This window comes from Chlorocebus sabaeus, chromosome 18 (genome assembly GCF_047675955.1).
Source record: "Chlorocebus sabaeus isolate Y175 chromosome 18, mChlSab1.0.hap1, whole genome shotgun sequence".
NCBI classification, from domain to species: domain Eukaryota; kingdom Metazoa; phylum Chordata; class Mammalia; order Primates; family Cercopithecidae; genus Chlorocebus; species Chlorocebus sabaeus.
Genome location: NC_132921.1, coordinates 17,968,198 through 17,979,540, shown reverse-complemented (window position 1 = coordinate 17,979,540; position 11,343 = coordinate 17,968,198). Strand labels below are relative to the sequence as shown.

Genomic DNA, 11,343 nt, shown 5'->3' with positions numbered 1-11,343 from the left:
TTAAATTACTAATCAATAGTTCTTTACCCTCTTTGGTAAAGAAAAATACCTTTCCCAGCTGGACGCAGTGGCTCATGCCTATAATCCCAGCACTTTGGGAGGCCAAGGCAGGTGGATCACCTGAGGTCAGGAGTTCAAAACCAGCCTGGCCAACATGGTGAAACCCCATCTCTACTAAAAATACAAAATTAGCCGGGCATGGTGGCAGATGCCTATAATCCCAGCTACTTGGGAGGCTGAGGCAGGAGAATCACTTGAACCTAGGAGGCAGAGGTTGCAGTGAGTGGAGATCGCGCCAGTGCACTCCAGCCTGAGCAACAAGAGCAAAACTCCATCTCTAAAAAGTAAAAAAGAAAAAAAAAGGAAAATACCTTTCCCAATTTACCAGTGTCCTTGTTGATGATGATTTCAATCTCCATGGCATTGTTTACTCCCCTTTGGTGGCCAGGGGAGAAGCCATTTTCAGAGGACTGATAGATTCTAGGCACAGCAATCACCTGGTCCCCTGGGCTTCCCAGCTGGCAGGGCTGGCATTTGGGAAGATAGGGAATGGTGTGATCCACAGGAGCAGGCTGAGAAGGTGGCCAGGCAGAGCATCTGATCCCAGCGTCTGACACCAGCGGCCCGTTCTCTCCACCTTCTCTGGGACAAAGCCCACTTGTGCCTCGTGCATTTGCCTCTTGGTTCCTAGCCCTCTCTAAGAACCACTCAGAGGCACTGCTGAGCTGAGGAATCTCTGCACAGGATGCCATGGGAGTCATTCAACCTGCAGAGGATAAAACGCACATAGAGGAAGGTGGTCTCTGAGTTGGAAGAGAAGGCACTGAGTCCTCCAGAGGCAGGTTTTGAAGAAAGGCAGTATATTAATATTTCATGTCATGCCACACAAAGGGTCTGCTGACCCGGGTAGATTGAAGTCTTGTGACTGCCTGGTAGGTTCTACTACCTATCTCATAAACAGAAGGTGCTAAACAGAGGCACAGAACCTGGCTGAATTGTTGCTACCAGCTAAAAAGGGCTCTACATCGCCGAGACCGCATCTGCCCGGCGAGAACAGAGCCTTGCCCCTTGCCACTCCGCCGCCCACCCACACCTGCTGCCAGCTCACCATGGATGATGATACCATCGCCCTCATCATCGATAATGGCTCTGGCATGTGCAAGGCTGGCTTCACAGGCGACGATGCTCTCCAGGCCATCTTCCTCTCCATCATGGGGTGCCCCAGCCACCAGGGCGTGATGGTGGGCATGGGTCAGAAGGACTCCTACGTGGGCAACGAGGGCCCAGAGCAAGAGAGGCATTCTGACCCTGAAGTACCCCAGCGAGCATGGCATCATCACCAACTGGGAGGACATGGAGAAGATTTGGCCCCACACCTTCTACAATGAGCTGCATGTGGCTCCTGAGGAGCACCCCCTGCTGCTGACCGAGGTCTCCCTGAACCCCAAGGTCAACCGCAAGAAAGTGAACCAGATCATGTTTGAGACCTTCAACACCCCAGCCATGTACATGGCCATCCAGGCCTTGCTGTCCCTGTACGCCTCTGGCCGTACCACTGGCATCGTGATGGACTCTGGTGATGCGGTCACCTACACTGTGCCCATCTACGAGGGGTATGCCCTCCCCCACACCATCCTGCCTCTGGACCTGGCTGGCCCAGACCTGACTGACCACCTCATGAAGATCCTCACCGAGAGCAGCTACAGCTTCACCACCATGGCCAAGTGGGAAATCGTGTGTGACATCAAGAAGAAGCTGTGCTATATCGCCCTGGATTTTGAGCAAGAGATGGCCATGGGGGCCTCCAACTTCTCCCTGGAGAAGAGCTAGGAGCTGCCCAGTGGCCAGATCATCTGCAACGAGCAGTTCCACTGCCCTGAGGGGCTCTTCCAGCTTTCCTTCCTGGGCATGGAATCCTGTGGCATCGACAAAACTACCTTCAACTCCATCAGGAAGTGTAATGAGGGCATCTGCAAAGACCGGTACGTCAACACAGTGCTGTCTGGTGGCACCACCAGGTACCCTGGCATCACCGACAGGATGCAGAAGGAGATCACTGGCCTGGCTCCAAGCACCATGAAGATCAAGATCATTGCTCCTTCCCAGCGCATTTACTCCATGTGGTTTGCAGCTCCATCCTGGCCTCGCTGTCCACCTCCCAGCAGATGTGGATCAGCAAGCAGGAGTATGACAAGTCCAGCCCCTCCATTGTCTACTGCAAATGCTTCTAGGCAGACTGTTACTTAGTTGCATTACACCCTCTTGACAAAACCTAACTTGAACAGAAAACAAGATGAAATTGGCATGGCTTTATTTGTTTCATTTGTGTGTGTGTGTGTGTGTGTGTGTGTGTGGTTTGTTTTTTTTTGTTTTTTTTTTTTTTGGCTTGACTCAGGATTTAAAAACTGGAACGGTGAAGGTGACAGCACTCGACTGGAGTGAGCATCTCCCAAAGTTCTACAATGTGGCCAAGACTTTGATTGTACATTGTTCTCTTTTTTTTTTTTTTAAATAATCATTCCAAATATCGTGAGATGCATTGTTACAGGAAGTCCCTTGCCCTCCTAAAAGCCACCCCCCTTCTTTTTAAGGAGAATGGCCCAGTCCTCTCCCGAGTCTACATGGGAGGTGATAGCATTGCTTCCTGTAAATTATGTAATACAAAATTTTTTTAGTCTTCGCCTTCATACTTTTTAATTTTGTTTTATTTTGAATGATCAGCCTTCATGGTGCCCCTTTTTTATCCCCCAACTTGAGATGTATGAAGGTTTTTAGTCTCCCTGCGAGTGGGTGGAGGCAGCCAGGGTTTACCTGTACACTGACTTGAGACCAGCTGAATAAAAGTGCACACCTTAAAAAAATAAATAAAAATTAAAAAAAATAATAAAATAAAACGGGTTCTAAGAAGTACCATTTTGTATTCCCATGACATGCACCACACTTATACTTTATTTTCATGATTCCAGAACCATATTTTGATCAACTACAGTGATTTATGGAATATATTCAAAATAGAGGTTAACTCGTTCCCTGGGTGCCACATTTCCCAGGATGCTCTGTGGAAATTCAGTCGCCCCAGAAGGATGGTCCATTCCTAAATCAGAAGAGACCCACGGAGCTGCCTGGGAAAGGGCCATACGCAGGGTAGGACACTGTGCAGAAGCCCCGGGGGAGGTGCCCATTACACGGTCTGGGTCTCGATCTGTTCTAGGTAGTTAGACAGGATGAGCCAGGCAGAAGAGGGCTCTCCCCCAACCCACTAGGAATGTCAAGTGATGGCTCAGCAGTTGCCACACTGCTGCTCTAAAAATGATAACTGGGCAGCCAGGGAGAGACGGGCTCTGGATGGTCCACACCTGTTAACATTTAAAGTGTTAATTGCCAAAACCCAGGATGGAACCAGGGACCTTCAGATCTTCAGTCTAATGCTTTCCCGAGGTGGGCAGATCACAAGGCCAAGAGATCGAGACCATCGTGGCCAACATGATGAAACCCCGTGTCTGCTAAAAATACAAAAATTAGATGGGCATGGTGGCATGTGCCTGTAATCCCAGCTACTCAGGAGGCTGAGGCAGGAGAATCGCTTGAACCGGGAGATGGAGGTTGCAGTGAGCTGAGATCGCACCACTGCACTCCAGCCTGGCCACAGAGTGAGACTCCGTCTCAAAAAAAAAAAAAAAAAAAAAAAAAAAAAAGTGTTAATTGAATGCAGACCTCAGGCAGAAGCAGCTTCTTCTGCATGCACGTTAAGTGACAAAATGGCTGTGATGCTGGGGGACACACGCCACCAGAGAAAGCAAAAGCCTCAGATGGGCAGGCATGTAACTCCCTGAACACATTGCACATGCTCAATTCCAAAGGGTAAGGAAAGCACTGCGCATGTGGAAAGCGCGCCTAGGGAAAGAATCATGGGAAAGAGGCGAACCTGTGAAGTCCCAGGATCAAGGTTAAAGGGGCCCTTTTTCTCCCTTTGACCTTCAGGCGCTCACTTGGGTCTCTTCCAAGGGTTCTTTCCTTTCTTTTCTGTTCTAAAGCCTTTTTAATAAACTTCCACTCCTGCTCTGAAGCTTGCCTCTGTCTCTTTTTCTGCTTTATGGCCCTCCATTTAATTACTTCTTCTGAGGAGGCAAGGGCTAAAGTAGCTACAGACCCTTGTGGATACACTGCCAGTAACGGGGTAACTCTGTCACCACTAACAGATCCAGCCCTCCTGCGGACCAGCTCTCAGCTGGTTAGCTCACCCCCATGATGGGCGGGCTGTGTTCTGTGATCACCCAGGTCTCATCTATTCCAAATGTTCCCTGATCCTGTTACCCTCTGACTATTGGGCAGATGCCCAGTGGTTCATTTGGATGGTTCAGACTGTTCCTAGCCCTTAAAAGCTGGTACATTAAAAAGAAGATAGCTTACAGATGGTCAACTTCTTCTCCCCTAAATAGCAAGCCTGTAAGCCAGCCCCTTTTCCTGGGGATAGTGAACATGGATCAGTTAGAAATAAGGCATAGACCTTCAGGTTGGGAGAGGGCTTAGAAGCACCTACAGGGAGGCTGCTGAAGATGAGGCCCTGTGGAGTTCCCCTCTATTAATTTTTCACAAAACTATAGAAGCAAACTAACAATCATGTTGTCTAATATACGACCATGTTACCTGCAGCCGGGAGGGGGCGGGGAGAGAAAATGACTACCCTCAACTTCCAATTATGCTATGATAACAGTTTAAATTTTATTGAGTAAATAATTATCTCTGTGGGTTTAACAAAAAACAAAACAAAACACAGCACAACACCATTAGTCATCTGTCTGAGGTAAAGCTGAAATATATATTTACCACACGCCTTTCTAATTCAGTGCCCTGATTCAGGGCAAGCGTGAGCCATTCATCCCCCCAGGAGGTAAATGACTAGCTCTTTTGGTAAATTAGGTTTTTGTTTTCATTTCCCTTTAGATTCTTTGTCTTCAGTTTTTAATTTCTTTTGAACCAAAGGCAAGAATGAAGTGGGGTATGTGGGTTTCTCATCATGATCTATGCGAGAATTTGGCATGTGTCCAGTGGGGTTTGTGCAGGGCCCAATTCAGGAGGAAACAAGAGGTACATTAGTGTTACTTCAAAGAAGTAGGGAGGCAGGCAATAGGGCTTTGGACACACTGATTTATCCTTAAAAGCAGCAGCTAGTAAGCCCTCTTCTAATGTGTGCTGGGTCAGAAGCAAAGGCTTTGAGGACAGTATTAGGAGATAAAATCCCGAGATAAAATTGAGAGGTGAGCGATATTTTCCCTATTGATTCTAAGAAGTCAAATCAAAGCCTTATGTGTGTGGCTGGCATCAATTTCGTGGTCTGCTTGCCCAATAATGACAGTTTTCTCTCTCTCTCTCTCTTTTTTTAAACTTTCTTTTTAGAAGATACTTATCTTTTTTGGGGGGTGGACAGGGTCTTGCTCTGTTGCCATGCTGAGTGCAGTGGCACGATCATGACTCACTGCAGCCTCGTCCCCCAGGCCCAGATGATCCTCCCACCTCAGCCTCCCAGCTAGCTGGGACCACAGGTGTGCACCACCATACCTAACTAATTTTTTATTTTTTGTAGAGAGGGGGTCTTGCTATGTTGCCAAGGCTGGTCTCAAACCCCTGGATTCAAGAGATCCTCTCACCTCATCCTCCCAAAATGTTGGGATTATAGACATGAACCACTGTGCCAGGCAATAGTTCTCTCTAACTAGATAACATAAGGGATGGGGTATTTCCAGGGCGCTCGCCCCTTATAAAGGCTTTCCTATCATGGAGTCTCTCTTGGCTCATGACAATATTTGGATTCTCTTGCCTGTGTTGTACAGGTTTAGGCAGCTGAGATTGCCTAGGCAAGAAACAATGTGATTATGAGGACATCACTCCGTAAAGAACCCTTTTGTCTTGGTTGGCTGCTAAGTTAGTCTAGCTCCTCATGGGAGAAGAAGGAAAAGTATGTCGATTTGGAGCTTCCTTCAGCTTTATTGGCCAAGCCATCTTGCTCTAGCTTGAATCTCCTGGGGGTGTGAACTCATTGCTGAGGGTCTGCTGTGAATGTTGGCTGCTAGGGGCTTAGAGCCGCTACACTGAACTGTCCTGGCATAGGGGGATTATCTTGCCTGGGGGGCTATTCCTGACGCGCATTAACAGCCAGCTCCTGCAGGTAGCAGTTTGTGAGCAGAGGATAACCTTTGTTTGGGTACAATGACAGGGCACAAAAGGCCATTCCCCTTGGGTCAAGATGGGACAACTACGAGGTGCAGTCTGTGTTCTGGAGTGCCCCATGGGACTGGGCTGGAGCCAGTCTCCATTGCAGACCACACCCTTGCTTAACTTGCTTCCCTTGCCCTATCCGGTTCCTTCACTGTCCTTCAGAGGGCAACGCTCCCCCAATCAATAAGGTTCGCAAGAATTCCCATCTGAGCCTCTGGTTCCAGGAAACTGACCTAGGACAGTGATACAGTTTGGCTCTGTGTCCCCATCCAAATCTCATCACGCATTATAATCCCCATGTGTTGAGGGAGGAACCTGGTGGGAGGTGATTGGATCATGGAGAGTTTCCTCCATGCTATTCTCATGATAGTGAGTGAGTTCTCACGAGATCTGATGGTTTTATAAACGGCAGATCCCCCTGGGCTGTTCTCTCTTACCTGCCGCCATGGAAGGCACACCTGCTTCCCCTTCTGCCATGATTGTAAGTTTCCTGAGGCCTCTTCAGTCATACAGAACTGTGAGTAAATTAAAACTTTCCTTTATAAATTACCCAGTCTCAGGGAAGTTCTTTATAGCGTGTGAAAACAGACTAATAGAAACAGGGTGCTTGCCAGAAGGCAAGATTCCTTGACTCCACCCACAAGAGCAACCAGTGGGACTGAGCGAGGCTTTGGAGGCTGCAGTTTTATTAAGCACACAGGTGATTCTGATGAACATGACCCCAGGCCCACACCTGGGGAAGCAGAAGGGCCACACCTGATGACGTGAGTCAGGGATTAGACTACTGAGGGTTAGAGTCTGTGCCAGCCCGCAGGAGAGGCTGCAGGTATTATTACTTGGGGCAGGCACTCTGACTTCAGCTCTGGGTTTACTTGTGATGCCCTTTGTGATGGTTAATATTGAATGTCAGCTTGATTGGATGGAAGGATGCAAAGTATTGTTCCTAGGTGTGTCTGTGAGGGTGTCACCAAAACAGACAGATTAACATTTCAGTTAGTGGACTGGGAGAGGTAGATGCACCCTCAATCTGGGTGGGCACCATCTAATCAGCCTCCAGTGCAGGCAGGAGAAGATAGAAGAGCAGACTTGCTGAGTCTTCCGGGCTTCATCTTTCTCCAGTGCTGGATGCTTCCTCCCCTCAAACATCAGACTCCAAGTTCTTCGGCTTTTGGACTCTTGGTCTTACACCAGTGATTTGCCAGGGGCTCTTGGGCCTTTGGCCACAGACTGGAGGCTGCACTGTCAGCTTCCCTACTTTGGAGGTTTTGGGACTTGGACTGATCCACTGCTGGCTTCCTGGCTCCTCAGCTTGCAGACAGCCTAGCATGGGATTTTACCTTGTGATCGTGCGAGTCAATTCTCCTTGGTAAACTCCCTTTCAAATATGCATCTATCCTCTGTATCTGAAGAGAACCCTGACGAATGCACCTTGATCTTGAAGGAAGCAGACTTTTCTTTGAGTTGAGTGACTGTAGTCCCCAAAGTTCCTAGGAGAGTTTTGTGCAAGAAGTCATGAGGGCCTGGACAAAACCTCACAGCCTCTGGCTAGAATTCTGCATTTAGGGACAGAGGCCTTATTTTCCCACTGGGAAGAAAGGTGCTGAAGCTCGACCCTAGCCATGTTGGGAGGTAGCGTCTGCCCTTCTTAATAAGATGTTTCCGACTAACTGCAACATGCAGATTTGTATGAGAACGGTGCCGAGCTCTGACTGAGGCAGCTGACACCGGGAAAACAGCACGGTATCCAAGAAGAGGCTTGTTACCAAAGCCAAAGCTTAAGGCAGCAATAACAACTCTGATTTATAACGGGGACTATTTGTACATAATTACTAAATATTGATCGCACATTCAGCAGTGTGGCTAAATGAAAGACAAACCAAATCTCGTAACAGCACCAAAAGAATCTTATTGCAAACCGTCATCATGTAGCCCTTTTCTGCATAATTTAATGGGCTTTTATGGAACTCTCAAGTGTACTCAAAGCGTGCTTGCTTCCTAGCACCATCCTCTATGGCCCTGCAAAGACCCTAGAACCTGCCCTCCATCACCTCTAAGACCACCCCCACCTCACCTGATTTGCTGTTTACCCACTCATTGACTTGTTTTGTTTTTTAATTTTTGCAATTCTATTTTTTTTTTTTTTTGGCGGACAGAGTCTCACTCTGTCACCCAGGCAGGAGTGCAGTGACATGATCTCAGCTCACTACAACCTCCACTGCCCTGGTTAAATGATTCTCCCTGCCTCAGCCTCCCAAGTAACGGGGATTACAGGCACCCAACACCACGCCCAGCTAATTTTTGTATTTTTAGTAGAGATGGGGTTTTGTCATGTTGGCCAGGCTGGTCTTGAACGCCTGACCTCAGATGATCCACCCACCTCAGCCTCCCAAAGTGTTGGGATTACAGGCGTGAGCCATCACGCTCAGCCAATTCTATTTTCAAATTTCAATTTTGTCTTTTTCAAAATCTAGGTAATTTTTGTTATCTCATATTGCTTGATTATTTTTGAGATTTTTTTTCCAGCTTTTAAACATTCTATCCATTGTTATTTTGTATTTTGAGTATGATAATTTCATTACCCGAAGGAAGGGGGTTTAATTCTGTTGTTCATTGTTTTTGCTGATTCTCACTCATGGTAACCTGTTTGCTTGTGTTTTTCATGTTATTTGATTCTGAACTCATTTTGTTGATCTTAATGTATGGGAGCCCTGAAGACCAAGATGGGGATGTTTTTATCCAAGGAGGACTTGGGTTTGCTTCTCCTGAGTGCCGGGGGCACTGTCCCAGCAGAACGAGAGTTTCCCTTTCTCTTCCCCACTCCATTTCACTGCAGCCTATGGCTTAGCCTAATCAATGCACGGCTAATCCTGGCATCCCAGCTCTAGGCAACTCTGTCTTTTATATTTGCTTGTTCCCCACCAATCTAAATAACAAACAAAGAGAGCTTCTCTAAAAGAAAAGATGTTTATTTGGGAACAGAGCATTGCAATGCGAATACATGTGCCACACGTAAACCATGTGCATATTCAGGGAGGTAAAGGAAGAGAAAGATTTTTAAAGGAAAAAATGAAAAGGATTACATAATTGTTTCGAAATACTTATCCCTGGCTAAAAGATCAATAACAAGGTGACACCCGTCCAAGGCTGGAGAGGCAGTTGCTGGGCAGATGTCCTTACAGAAGCATTTGTTGTATAAGGCTGTGACCGTCTTGGTACAAAGTTGTGGTTTCTGCAGTCTTTCATGGTCAGGCATACAAGTGTGAGAATCCTCTCTTCATGGCCTTCCTTGGATCTGTTTTTCAGAGTTTTCTTAGCCTTAGTGACTCCATTTTGCTACTGACAACTTTCACATCCCCAATGTTCCCATTTTGGAATCATCTCACTTTTTCCTCCCATACTTATTATCACCCCAACAATGCAACAAGGAGTCTGTTTTACGCAGGAGTTAGCTATTATATGCAGCACTGCTAGACTTGCTTTCCCTCTGTTTCCATTGAGTTGTTGCTCTGTGTTGGGGGTGGGGTGGTGCTACCACTGTGTCATCCCTCTCTGTTATCTCTGAAACGCAGAGCTTAGTAAGTAGGAAGGGTCCTTTATGTAACTACTGATTTGCTGGTTAATAGCTAAACATCGAGTCAGGCAAATTAACATGCTTCCCAGTTATGCCCTTTCTAGTCCTATGTGGTGTGGCCTTTACTAATTATTTGCACTTCCATTATTCTGGAGCGCTTCTTCCCTTCACTCACAAGTGATTAATGCAATGTTGCCGATACAGCTTCGCCCACCACCACCTCCAAGCCTGTTGCCAACTGTGGTTTGGAGAGGCTGGGCCGGCATCCCGGAGGCCTGTTTGTTTGTCCTAGTATTCATTACTATTTGGCTCTCCTCCCATCTGCTGCCAGTGCAGAGTTATTTATATCAAATTGGAGAAGCCTGGGTGAGCTCTGCTGTGATAACTCACATCCTCAGAATGCCTTTCATCCCAAAGGACTTTACACGTGGTATCCTCGCAGGAAACCCTTTCCCGCTGACCCAGGGGGAACTCCTGGCTTCCCTGGGAAGCGGCAGCTGCTGGTCCATCTGCTTGGCTGATAAGGCCTTTGCACTCAGATTAAGAGCCCTGGCCCACAAAATATGCAATGGAACTTGCCCAAAGAGGTCGTGACAGCTGAGTCACAGGGAATAGCGCTGAAACTGCAATCCTGGGGCCTGGAGAATGTCTATGAGGGGTGAGCCAGGGCGCTGAGTCATGTCTCTCAGCCTGGCATTGACTTGCTGAGTGTCAGAGCTTCCAGAAGGTGACACTGCTTAGAAGTCACCAGCCTTCCCACTGCCAGCCTGGTCCGTGAGCTCTGCACTTCTGAGGCCGACATGCCATCCGCCTCCAAAGGATTTACTGTCATCAGTGTCACATTTGAGCGATAATTCATCAGCTCTCCCATGTTTTCAACCAATATAGGTTCATTACATCCAGCGTTTCACTGTTTGACACAGGATAGAGCTCCAATGAAGGCTTGTGATGTTCCGGCAGCAGTCTAACTCAATTAACAAATTAACATGAGTCCACAGGCACAGGTCTTTAGAGAAATTAGATCGCTCCGAAAGAAATCGGGCTGGGGTGGGAAGGTCAATCATCATTTTAAACGAAACTGAGCAAATTGTTGACAAATTTGTGCTCCTGTTGGGGCTTCCAGCAAGTCGTATCAGAGGGATGACTTCGGGAAAAGAGCCAAAGAGAAAAATATATGGCCTTGCAAAATTTTTTGTGGAGAAAATATTTTTTTAATTTCATTTTTTTTTCTATTTTTAGAAATTTTATTTTTCTTTTTTTTTTTTTTCTTTTCTTTTCTTTTTTTTTTTTTTTTCCCCCCTTTTTCGAGACAGTGTCTCACTCTCTTACCCAGGCTGGAGTGCAGTGGCACAATCAGACAGAGTTCACTGTTACCTCAACCTCCTGGGTTCAACCAATCCTTCCGCTTCAGTCTCCCGAGGAGCTGGGACCACAGATACATACCACCATGCCTGGCTAACTTTTTTCTTAATTTTTAAATTTTGTGTAGATGGGGTCTTGTTATATTACCCAGGCCAGTCTTGAATTCCTGGTCTCAAGCAATCCTTCCACCTCGG

At 47.1% G+C, this 11,343-nt stretch overlaps 1 pseudogene; it reads left to right on the top strand.

Moving 5' to 3' along the window:
- The first annotated feature begins 1,109 nt into the window (after window positions 1–1,109).
- LOC103244173 (actin, cytoplasmic 1 pseudogene) lies at window positions 1,110–2,231 on the top strand (annotated as a pseudogene).
- Window positions 2,232–11,343: the final 9,112 nt, after the last annotated feature.